This window comes from Grus americana, chromosome 17 (assembly GCF_028858705.1).
Source record: "Grus americana isolate bGruAme1 chromosome 17, bGruAme1.mat, whole genome shotgun sequence".
Taxonomy (NCBI): domain Eukaryota; kingdom Metazoa; phylum Chordata; class Aves; order Gruiformes; family Gruidae; genus Grus; species Grus americana.
In genome coordinates this window covers 7,756,541-7,769,600 of record NC_072868.1, presented here as the reverse complement: position 1 = coordinate 7,769,600, position 13,060 = coordinate 7,756,541, and the positions used below count along the sequence as shown (strand labels likewise).

The window sequence follows — 13,060 nt, the reverse complement described above, 5'->3', positions numbered from 1 at the left end:
AGTTATACCACTGTAAAACTACTACCTCTTAAATTTATATCTCTTCTCTAAAATCCTGCCACATAAAAGAAAGGATTGGTATGCATCAGCAATTACAGATCAATACAGCGTTTATCACTGATACGGTAAATATCTTCTCTCTCCAATGACTGAGGTTAATTTTCTAATCAGATGTACATTTCCTCTATAAGTATGTTTCGCTGAAGACAATCATCTGGATGATATGAGACATAACGAATCAGTCACTTTTGCCATACCATTTTCAATGTTAACGTAGTGACTTTGAATCCAATGAGTACCTTGCACAGATGATGCCTGTCTGGTTTCATGCAAGTTTTGCATTCTCGCAGTTATAATGCAAAGCCAGATGGTTCGATCAATCAGTGCCTGGCAGGTGGATCCTGCTCACAAAATTGGGGAGAATGCCAGCATTCTTGACAGCATGGATGTTCTACCATCTCCACCTCTTGGCTTGAAATTTATGAGAGGTGAGAGTGATCAAAATTACACTTGAAGTCTGCACGCAAGCGATTTTGGCATTGCACCACAGCTACAGGAAAAACAGCCAGGCTGAAGGCTTGAATTATGATCTTGCTCTTTCCCCTCCTGCCTTCTATTGCCAACATTTTCTTTCAAATGTCCTTTCAAAAACCTGGCACCATAACAGAATGTAAAAAAAATGGAAAGAATGATGTTCAGATTCCCTTACATGTATTTCTTTGGTTGATCCCATCCACAGTGAACAAGCAGCCAGTACCCCTTGGGGTTCTCAAGCAGAGAAATAGCCTCACATCACTTTATTCTCTTTTCTTTCTTCCTCTATTCTTTTTAACAAATTAAGGTGTGATTTATCTTTACTTTTTGTTTTGTAGGGATTTGGATTATGAAAAATCAAAATTAGGGAAGGGTTATTTGCTGCTTTAGTCCTTGCATTTCAGCACCAGGAAGTATCATGAATTGAAAGCTAAATATATATGATTTGAAAGTTCTGGTCCACATCTGAAACATGAAGTCACTGGAAGATTGTTCTCTAGAATATAGAGCTAGAAGATACGTTGAGAGATTATTAGTTCATTACCCTACCCTAGTCCAGGATCAATTACCTGTATTGAACAGGGGGTCACTTGTTTCCTTTCATTCCTTAAATGAACAAGAGCTAAGACAGGCTATAGCAGTGCAAAAGCCAGGCTCTAAACTGAGCTGAACTCTACACCACTCTCCTGCTCCCTCGGGCCAGCAGGGGATGTTTTGGCCTTTACCAGAACCTAATAAAGTTTACCGGTTGCTCTGACTCTGTCAGTTGAAGGTTTGGTCTGCCCTTCAGGCCCCTGTAGTATCTTGTGTTTGGAAGAGAGCAAGAAGTGAGAGGTCAGCTTGGTGAATAGCTTCATTACAGCTGAGAAACAGTTCAGTACCGTAAAGTCCTGACAGGTTGTTTTGGTTTGGTGCAGTTTTTTGCCATTGTATATGTTTACACTGCTCCAGCTGTACAAATGGAACTTGGAAACATGGAATAATGCTGCAAACTATATTTTAACAAATTGTTCTCTACAAGGTTTTTGACAAGAAACTCAGCTTTTTCATGGCCTAGCCTATGCACAGATGCTCTTATTTGGTATTGATGCCAGCCATCAACAATAGTAACCCTTCTGACAACTGTTAGCCTTTACTGTAAGCTCAGCAGAACCTCCCCTATACCACCTCTTTAGTGCTTAAGTAAAGTACTTAGGTTCCAAACCCAGATAAAGAAACATTTGTATAGAAGCCTCACTGTAATGAATGTAACTGAGACATCACAATGTATTCATCACTTGGTCAGAAATACAACTTTTTTTTCTTCTTCTTCCTTCAGCCTACCTCCTGAAGCAAGCACAGTGTCTAAAAGCTGCTTCTATTAAAGCTGAAATTAGACATGATTTGTTAGCCATCCTGATAGAGTAGGAACAACACAATTCATCTCAAGACCTCAAATCCTCTAGAGCACAAAAAGGCAACTAATAGATAGTATACTGATAACACATTTATGATTTTCAAACTTATTTAGTAAAAGAGACAAGAGCACAATTCTGTATTTCTTAGCTTTTTCCATCCTTTAGAAGCATTCACAACTGGCTGAAATTAGGTACCCAGTTTAGATACAGGATGCAGGAAGCTGGTCTCTCTGGGATCACAGAATAATCAGTGGAGAAAAAAACCAGCTTATTAGAGTTCAGAGGACAAATTTCCACATCCTCTGGGGATCTTCTGAAATAACCTGAGTCAATCAAAAATTTCAATGTAGTTTCCTTCTCACAGATATTTCTCTACAAAGAAGAGCCCACCCCCTCAAAGAGGGTTCTATGAAAAAAACTCTGTTAAATAGCTCCATGGAAACAGTTCTGCAACTAGTAAAAGGCTTTCATACAATTAGCCCACTCTCCTTCAGAGGATTTATTTTTTGCTGGCAAATATGGTCCACCATAATTACTTTCCTCACTTTCTTACACACACAAGAGAAGAACACAGAGCAAATCTTGCAATTAGATTTGGAGAGTTTTTATCTGTAATGAACTATGTATGGCATGACTAAAACATTTGTTCATCATTTTCTGCAAACAGACTTTGGTATTTCTGAAGCTGTAGGTTATGCATAACTTCATTTGTAAGTATATTACAGCCCGGCAGGGTTTGAAAAACTATTGTTTTATAATTGATTTTGTCTATTTGCACTTTGAGAAGCTGCTTCTGAGTTACATGGTCAGTTATTGTTTCCTCCAAGCTGTAAATAAGTCATTAGCCTCTTTTTCTTAACTACCTATATATATATATATGTATATGCAGCCTTTCCCAGGAACTGGGATGAACAAAGGCCTGTATGCATGATGGTACAATGAAAAATACAAAGGAAAAAACTGTCTGAGCATGGTTGAACTGAGTGCACGTCAATAAACATCCATGAATACAGCTTTATAGTATTTATTTAGCTTGTTTTTTTCCAAGGACTAATGAGAGAGGCATATGTTCCTGCAGCATAATACCAGAGACACCAGATCAGCTCTCTTCTAGAAACTATATCCTCCTCCCAACTTAGACTTCATAATCATTTTGGATATTGTGACCCAAAATGTCTTACTACAGCTCTAAAAGCAGAATGACTGTAAGAAGCATAAATGCTTCTGCCTGCAGTAATTTGAAGTGGAGCCTGTGCTTGAACACTTGCTTGCATTGAATTTTCAAGCCAGGCCTCCAAAAAACAAATTTGCCAGCCAACACTGGTCATTTTGTTTCCACCAATAGGTGTGTATGCACTAACACATCGGGATGTTCCATCTAAAAATTATGCTTTTGGCTTGAGCTGTCCCTTCAGTATAAACATATTAGCTCCCTAATGTTTATGTATCTGCTTGACAACTCTCTAGCCATGAGGATGGAATTCTGCCAACCAAAATTTTCTGTTTCATCCTTAATGTAAACAGTTGCTTTGAAGTGCTCCAGGTTTACTAAATGAACAAATAACTTGTTTATGTAAAATATTCAGGGAAAATTTTCACAACCCTTCAGTATATAATGGCAGTTTGCCTTCAGATTCATACAGTATATCAACAAGTCTGGTTTTATATGTACAGAGGCTCTCCTGTATAGTACTATCTTAGAACAATGCTTATTCTGAAAGATAAAGCTGAGTGAGTAGGAAAAGCTGATAAAAACAAAGCAAGCTGGCTTAAGCCGAAAAGTTCAAATCTAGATACCTAATGTTAAGCACCTAAAGTCATATCTGCATACCAGTCATAAATATTATTTTTAGAAGTGACTAGACTTTTAGGGGCATCATAAGTGGGTGTCCTGACAAGGTGCTGGTAAATCAGTTTATCTTGCAGTATATAATATCAATTCTTAATAAGAATGCAATGCAAATCAAGTAAATATCAACTGTGTAAGAACCAAGTTTACTTGTCTTTCCCTTGGGGCTGCCTCTTTCAGGACTGCTCCTCAACTGCAGGTTGAAGAAGTCTTCCAGCTGCAGCCACTTGTATCTCTCTGCTCTTTAGTCTGGACACTTTGTAGCTTTTGCAGCTGATCTGTACAGTGCACAACTGGTTGTTCCAAGAAGCACCAACCCAACTGCACTGTGTATACGGTAGGTGCACTCATATGAGTGAAGTGGGTATGTAGCATAGTGTAGGATCCTACTCACAGCTGGAGAAAGTGTGTCTCTGAATGTGCCTCTGGTGTAGACTTTGATAGCCAACAGCGATGGCTTTAATCTAAGGAGTATGTTGTTCCCACTGATATTCTTACCCTCCTTCTTGATTTCGTAATTCTACTTTTTCATGCACCATGTTTATTTTTACTAATTGAAAGTCAGGTTCCATTTATCCTCTGCTGATTAAGTTAATCTCCTTTGACAGGCAAACAGCAAAAGTATATAAATCCAGGGTATACTTCTTTATGGCTTCTTTAGTTTCTACAAATTTTCTTAATCTGGAAGAACTTACACTGAAATCAAAGTCAAACCTATTCTGTTTTTAAAACCCTTTTCAGTAATTTTAATCAGATGAAACTGTATTCTTAACACGTGCATGTTTCAAAAGCATTTTTAAATTCAAATATTACTAGACTGTATGAAGCATTTAGTGAGTGAAGTTACCTTCCACTGAAGAAGTCTTAAATCCAGAGGTATTCTTGTACAAGCCTTACCTTCTAAGAGCATCACCAGTTAACCAACTTCTGTTCCTATGCATCCCGTGAAAGCAGGACTGGAAAATATATTTCACTTTTGAGAGCAAGGCCACATTCCAGCAAGACCTGGAGTCTCTCCAAAATGTGGGAAAGAAGCCAATAGAGAGTCCCAAAAATAGGTCCCTCCAAAGCAAAAAAGACATTGGCAAGTGAATCTATCTCCCAACAGATCAACACTTGTAAAACCCCACCACATAGGAATATTGCCTTGGAGGACATTTCATTTTTGATTTACTCATATGGTGGTTAACTTCTTCTCTAACAGAAGGTAGTTTCTAGCACTTGGGATACCAGCCACAGGATAAGACTGTTCTACTGCTCTACAAATCTTTTATTTTAGGCCACTTTTTAAAAAATTTTCATTCACATTCTCATACAGCTTGTAACTACACTTACAGATGACTAATATGCTCTGTTATCTACAGTAGATATGTTTATCTCATTTACTAATAATAGTGTCATACACCCCATGCTACATGAAGAATAATCTCAACCATTTTAGAATCAAGAATCTGAGTTACATTAGGCTCCTGTTCTATATTGCTCCTGTAAGAGAGAGTGGAGGAACTCTCTTTCTGCTGACTATATAGGAATCCAAGGGAGACTAGTCTCTTAGGTTTTTTAACCAGATGCCTAAAGTTAAGCTGTGTGAGGAGTAATCATCTTATGTGCTCACTTTCACCCTCACTGAATGAGCTGGGTATGAATTCTCCTTGCTGTGTTCTGTTCCTTCCATGCATCAATAGCATGAGTTAGACCTGCAGTCATATATTACCCTTGAGTCTACTTAGTATCTAGGCACCTCATTATTTAGCCACATGATGGATATAATGACAGTTGCTGCCATCAGGATGCCATTCATTCAAACATTTCAGACAGGTTTGAAAAAAGTGCTGGCTAATGTTATGACCAAAAGATAACTGCATAGTCATGGAAGACTATGATCGGGAAAACCAGCATTGTGGTTCAGGGCTTACTTACAGATTCCCTTACCTACATTAGCAGCTCAGCACAAATGGAAGGGAGAACAGTAACTGATTATCTTTTCAGTTTGTTTGTCTTCCACTAAAATGTCAGGAACTGGGCAAAGCTAGAGACAGAATGTTCCTCCAGATGGATCAGTGATCCCACGTGCTACGCCAAATTCAGAAATCCCAGAATCATGTACATTACAACATTACTAAATAATGGTAAATGATTTGAATACATATGTGTGAACAGCTGACTTTTTATTCATCACTGACCTGGAAAACAATTACTAAAGAAACTAGTTTCACACAAATTTCTCAAAGCTTCTCTTCTTCCCTCCCCCCGCCCCCATTGAGCTAATATTTTTTGTTGACTTCAACTTATTAAATTTTTTGATTCACTGAAATAAAACATGGTTGAGATGTTTACATTTTAATTTTCTCATTTAAAAACCCGAAATGCCTTGTTTGCAGAAGGATCGTATCAATTTTTTACCAACTTCCTCCTCCTAACAAAAACAAATCCCTAAGAAGCAACAAAATTATTTGGTCAATCTGAATCTAAATTTTACTAGAGAAAGCTTTGACCAACCAACTCACATAGTTGTAGCTTGGATAGATTTTCTCTCTTAGGAATAGAATGCCATTCTCTCCTCCTGTGCCATCAAGGGGAATCTCAGGATTTTCTATTCAGTCTATTTCTTCATCCTATAGATATCACTACAACCTCAGTCTTTTTGTTTCCTTCCCTTCTGAATGTTTTCTTTCTCTTTTCCATGCATTCTTAATCTCTGCTGTTTTTCTCCTTGAATTTTTCCCACAGCAGTCCGATTATTTGCTAGCTTTGATACCACCCTAAATCTCTGCACAAATAAGATGCTCCTGTGGTCATCTGCCAAAGAAATAATGGCAGGAGGAAAAAAATAGGCAGGTACGGCATCTGTTCACCTCTGTACTGACTAACTGAAGCCAGATATTTCATTGGGAACACAGGTCCCTTTTACTGCCTCACTCAAACCTTCTTCAATCACTGCCTTCTTTCAGTTTTGGAAAAATTGAAATCACCTTTGAAGTGGAAGTGCTTTCCAATACCCCCTGCATCTTACTAGCTAGGATGCACCCAGGGTCTCCCTAGCCCCAGAAGAGGAATGACTGCTCTGCAAACCTGTTGCTGTAAGTCTCTTCCTGCTCAGTTCAATTCTCTTCTCCTTCATAACTGAATCACAACCTGTCTGAAGTGGCTCAAGCTTCCAAGAACCTTCCTTACTTTCTGAAAAGTGCTTAATGACTGAGCCTCTGGCGTACATCAATGACAAAAAATTTTGGGCAAATGCTGGCATCTTTTAATAACTAGAGGATGTATCAAAGGAAGGATTAAATATGTGCTCAGCACTGTGAATGGCTCCTCAGCCAATGTCAAAGCAAGTGAGCTCTTCAGCTGGCAAAGATGCTGCACATATAAAGTCCAGCTTACAAAGGTCTTCCTGGTCTTTATCAAGCCCATAAAATAAAAGTACTCTGTAACATAAATCAAAAGGAATTCAAAATATCTTTCTCTCAAGCTGGTAATAAAGGCCCCATTTCAGGTCAGCATTCTGTTCAAGAGCCAAACATGGCAAAACACCAAGAAGAAAGGAGATGGAATCTCCCTCCCCCATAACCTTTTATACTTGGTTCATTTTAATTGATTCTTATTCCATAGCCTCATTACTGGATTCTCTCAACTGGCCTTATTTTGCCTGCTTATCTGACAGGTAGGCAGTAAGTTCCCATTCCTCAGAAAGATTTAATTTCTCCTCTGCTAAGCACTGTGTTGAATTCATCTCCCACTTCATAGCTGCAACACTCACTTCAGTTTAAGATTGTGAATTCAGCTGCTTATTTTTTGATACAGACAAATTCCTCCCTCTCCCTCAACCACCAAATTTTCTCACTAACTTTAAAATGCTCTGACTTGGCTATAAGCAGATTACTAAAATAATTTGAAAAGCCAATACCATTAAATAAGTATTTTCCATTCATCAATCTAAACTGATCTGTTTGGACATAACTGAACCATGCTGTCTTTACATGAGGGAAGTGTTGCTTGGCTCTTCCTCTGTGCAATTTCTTCCTCAAAATATTTGTTCTTAAACAGCTTAATTGTTTTCCCCTGCCCACATTGAATCTGTCATGAAGGTAAATGCACAGCTAACCTTAACACACACTTTCCCAGGAAAGAGTAATTTATCATCACACAAACTATAGCAGATCTAGCAGACATTAACAGCTTGCCAGCCAAGTGACCTACATATGGCAAGGTAAGGCTACAATCAGCACAAGAAATCTTATATACACAAAAGAAGCATGACTCCATCTGGTTCAAGTTGCCATCTTGCTTTTATCTCCTTTTGCTGAAAGTTTTGACTGTTGCTTTGATTGAGCATCTCTATGTTAGATCCTAACAAGAGAGCAATTGTATGCAGCAACACAGCATTCTTACACTGTTATGATTATGTGCTGGTGGGAAGGTCTGTAAAACCACTAAGGGTGTATAAACAGCAATAAATTTGTTCCACCTTCCTTAAGTGCTAAGTGTGAAAGGAATAGTGCAAATGTGTACCAACCCATCCTTGAAAAAAAAATTGTAAAGACCTAGGGGTCTTTTTGCACTTCCATCATGCCAATAACCACTGTTCTTGTCACGTGTCAACCATCATACATAACTATGGGCTCCCCAATCTGCACAAGGCACTGTAATACTTCCAACAGTGCATACCTCTAATGTGCTGGTTTGGACCTATCCTCCTGCTGAAAAGCACTCCCCACGGCCGCCAGCACCAGGTGGCACTATTGTACAGTCTGCAGACACTTTCCCAATGTGGGAGCAAGGCCCATTCTTTGGAAGACATGTTGGTAACAGAATTCCTGATCATATTTTTGTTAGATAAAATTTTGTCGTGTCAAAGGCAGGATAGTTTGCTCTCTGCTTTGCTTTTTGACGGAAAGCAATCCTTTCAGGCAAAATTACTCCTTGGGAGTAGGATTCTGCAGGAGAAGAAGGCACCTGTGTGCTCTTTGTGACTGCTGTTCCAGAACTGATGTACATAACAAAACAAGTTACATTTAGAATACATCCACACTATGTCACTGATTTCTCCTCCACCGGGAAGTCAACCTAGAAGGTTCCATATATGTCTACTACTATTCAGCAAAGGGAAACCACTATTCTGAGTGAAGGGTAAGACTTCGACTAGTCTGAAATTTCAAGTAGACTTAAATATGACTTGGACATAACCTGCACACTGTGTCTACATTGAAAAACATACAAGTAAACAAAGCATGCACACACATGAGACTCATTTTGAGGCACTAAGTTAATTTCCCTTAGTTCAAAATGGGGAGAGTGAGAATTCACATGAAGTTTGTATATATATCATTCTTTATACCTCAATGGTCACTGTGGGTTGCCCAAAATCACATTCTGCTAGACACCACTCCATTGGCAAGGCAAGGAAACACTAACATTTCTTAAGTCAAATGAACTACGTCTTGGTGTGTTGTTGAATGCACATATCTTAAAAATATTCTGTTCTATGATCTCAAATAATAAAACATAGCAATGCCACTGTAAGTTGTGCAGCAGGCATTAACAACTACTATACAATTGCCTTTTTCATAGGAGGAAGGGAAGAATTTGTGAAACACAAGTCCAGAAAATTCCCTGGAAATGCAGAGCAGGGACTGAATTAATAAACCTTATTAACCCCTCATGTTCAGAAAGCATACAGCACACAACACTCACCATTGAACAGTAAGCATTTCCCACCGCTCTGCCACAGAGCTGATCCGCTGAATATTTCTCTGTTTTTATGCTGTTTCTGCTGGCTACCATTGACTTTTTAACTTTCAAAACAGCAAGTGGGATCAATGCTCCCCATGGAAAAGGATCAAGGCACTTTTTTGGTTTTTAAATGGTTGGCATGGATAACTGCACCACATGGTTGGTCAGATAAAACTCCAAGTTTTTACATTAGAACATACACATATCAGTCTTGTGTGTGTGACCCTTAGATTTCCCTGAAGGTAATACTGCTTAAAAGAACACTACCTTCAGTAGTCTATACATCAAGCAATCACTTTTCAAGACCCATCAAACACTTCAACACTTAGTCTTGTGGAAAGGGAATCAAAACACTTTTCAAAACAGCAAAGCCTACAGCTCACGCCTGTGATTTTGTCCTCTTGCCTTCCCTGCTTCTCCATCCATCACCTTTGAATGTCTCCTGCCTATTCCTCAGTGAACAGAGTATGAACTGCAGAAATGTAACACTGAGCGCTTGTGTATTTTCCTGGCATATTCTGATTACAATCAGAATTTCAATAAGTAGGCCAACTGCCAACAGGCCAACATCAAGCTACTTATCTTTGTGAATCAGAAACGAAAAAAGATCACAGTAGTGACCTGTAAACAAACCTGCTAATTTATTGAAACTTAGACTGGCTAGTACTTACTTTCAAGACTTCCAAAGCAAATTGGAGGTTTTGCAAGATACGTGCTTGCATTTCATGCTCTCAACATCTACACTGAACTGAGGGGGTCCTAGTGGTCTATTGCATGACCTGTGAGATGTTCTACTAGTTCACCTTTGAACCAAGTGCATTAAAAATGCAGGCTATACTCATCCTCACCAGGAGGAGTCAACCATCAGGGACTCGTTAGTCCAATATGTAATAATTTTCTGTGACCTTTCAGTATCCGATTTTGTCCATTGTTTTTGAATACAAACTATGCAACTTATATCATATAGGAGCTGATGGTCGGAGTATATAAAGACTGGTTATGCCACTGTTTTTTTGCTTTTCTTGTTTCAAAATCATTTTGATACACTATATTGGCTTTACACTTTATATTCAAGCATAAATTAGAGTTCTTATTACTTGCTGATATGTAAAACAACTAGCATTTATATAGCATATCCTGAAATAGTATACTATTACACAGAATTAAACATTACTAAAACCCTATGATTGTTTCTAGTCTGTTATCCCTGGTGTGACTAATAATATATGGTACTCATGAAACATGCTAAATGAACAGGCTCTCCCTTTACCCATAAAAGATGCACGATACAGGCAGCCTGAGGTTTAAACATTCCCTGACCCTTACCAGCATGCTTCATGTCTGACCCAGAGGTGGTTAGTTCAGCCTTCAAATTCCATTCAGTCTGTGACCTCTATGCTGAGACTGTCATCACAGGTGCCAATTAGAGGCAAAGCAGTTTTTCTGGGGGATTCTGTGACTGACCTGAGCATGAAGGGCTGTGTATCCCATTACCTCTTCCTGCACAAACCACCTCCCTTTTTTCAGTTGCTTCCTTCTAATCCTGCTCTGATATGCTGTAGAGATTGAAATATCTTAACTGGCCTGTATTTGTGCAGTAAAGTGACAGTTCTTTACCACACCGTTGACCTGTTCATTTCTCTACAGGTCTATAAGTAAAGCAGTGATTAACTTCAGCCATATCAAAAAGGGTATCACCAGATGTTTGGAGAGGCTTTAGAAGAGTTATTTTCAGAAATATTCACACTGGGCCGCATGCCAACTTGACCCTGTGCTCTGGGCTCATATGATTAGTTGAAACCATTGATAATTTTAAGATTACTATTGCAGCAACTATCACTGCATTTAGGGGGGATTCTGACTTAGAGGTTTCCAGCCGCAGACAGCAGCCTTGATCACTGCCTCCTCAGCCAAGCACATAGAGTATGTCAAGATTCAGAACCTGTGGTTCCTCTCAGATTGAGTAAGAGCTTGTCTTTGATGAAGAGATCAACAAGATAGAGTCAGGTTTTTTAAAGACATATATGGCAGAATGATAAGAGACAATGGGCATAAACAGAAACAAGAAAGGTTTTGACTGGATATAAGGAAAAACTTTTTCACTATTAGGGAAGTCAAGCATTGGAATACTTTGTGCAGAAAGGCTGTGCAGCCTCCTCTTTTGGAGATTTTCAAGACCAAACTGGAGAAAGCTTTGAGGAATCTGGTTTGTTCCCATTGCTGACTCTGCTTTGAGCAAGCAGTCATACCAGAGACCTTCTGAAGCCCTTTCCAATCTGAATTATGTTATGATGGTTCTATGATTACCATGATCATCATCTACATCCAGCTTGACTGCTTAAAAACATCCGAGGGTGGAGACTGCACAACCTTTTTGGGTAGCTGTGGTGGTTTAACCTCGTCTGTATGCCAGGTGTCCACCCAGCTGCTCTATCACTCCCCTCCTCAGCAAGGCAGGAAGGGGAGAAAATAAGATGGAAAAAACAACCCCAAACTCGTGGGTCAAGATAAAGGCAGTTTAATGTAGCTAAAGCAAAAGGCCGTGCATGGAAGCAATGCAAAAAGCAAAAGATTATTCTCTACCTCCCATCGGCAGGCGATGTCCAGCCACTTCCTGAGAAGCAGGGCTTCAGTACGTGTACTTATTACTCCAGAAGACAAATGTCGGGGGGGGGGAACCACAAAAAAACCAGTGAATGCCCCTGCCCCGTTCCTCCCCCTATCTCTCAGTTTCTTATTGCTGAGCAGACATCATATGGTATGGAATATCCCTTTGGTCAGTTTGGGTCAGCTGTCCTGGCTGCGTCCCCTCCCAAGATCTTGCCCACCCCCAGCCTGCTGCTGCAGGGGGGTAAGAAGTGTTGGAGAGACAGCCTTGATGTGTGCTGGCAATGCTCAGTAGCAGCCAAAACACTGGTTTGTTATCAGCACCTTGCTAGCTACCAATACACAGCACAGCACTATGAGGGCTGCTGTGGGGAGAATTAACTCCATCTCAGCCAGACCCAATACAGTAGCCTATTCCAACAGTTGTTTCAATTCATGCCTTTTGTCTCCTGCTCTCCTGCCACACGCTGCTGTGAAGAGTCTGGGTCTGTCTTCTTGATATCTATTTACCCTGTAAGTATCAGAAGGCTACTATTAGATTGCTACTAAGCCTTCCCCAGGCTAAACAAGCCAGATTCCCCTCAGCAACTTTTCTTAGCACATGAGCTCTAGTCCCCAAACATTTTCATAGCCCTTCACTGAACTTGATGCAGTTTATCAATGTTTTTTTGTACTGGGAGACCCAGAACTGGATGCAGTATTCTAGATGTGGTCTAATAAGTGCCAAGCACTATAATGTAATGCATTAACAGAATTTTCAGCTTGCCATGGGTACCCAAAACATTCAATCATTAAAGTTTTGGAAAGAAGGTAACAATGAACCTCTTCTGTTTGTGTACATAGAATTTTTAGTTCAGGTAATTAGATTCATTCTACTAAACTCATCCTGCAAGGTCATTTAAATACACAAGAATCTTCTTCATTTTCCCTCCAAAATATTGCA

At 39.5% G+C, this 13,060-nt stretch overlaps 1 long non-coding RNA gene across 1 annotated transcript in view; it reads right to left on the bottom strand.

Moving 5' to 3' along the window:
* Nucleotides 1-12,301, bottom strand: part of LOC129214074 (uncharacterized) — a 120,604-nt gene extending 108,303 nt beyond the window's left edge. Inside the window, exon 1 of the long non-coding RNA XR_008579615.1 lies at nt 12,094-12,301. This is a non-coding gene — a long non-coding RNA (uncharacterized LOC129214074). The remainder of the gene's footprint in view (nt 1-12,093) is intronic.
* Nucleotides 12,302-13,060: the final 759 nt, after the last annotated feature.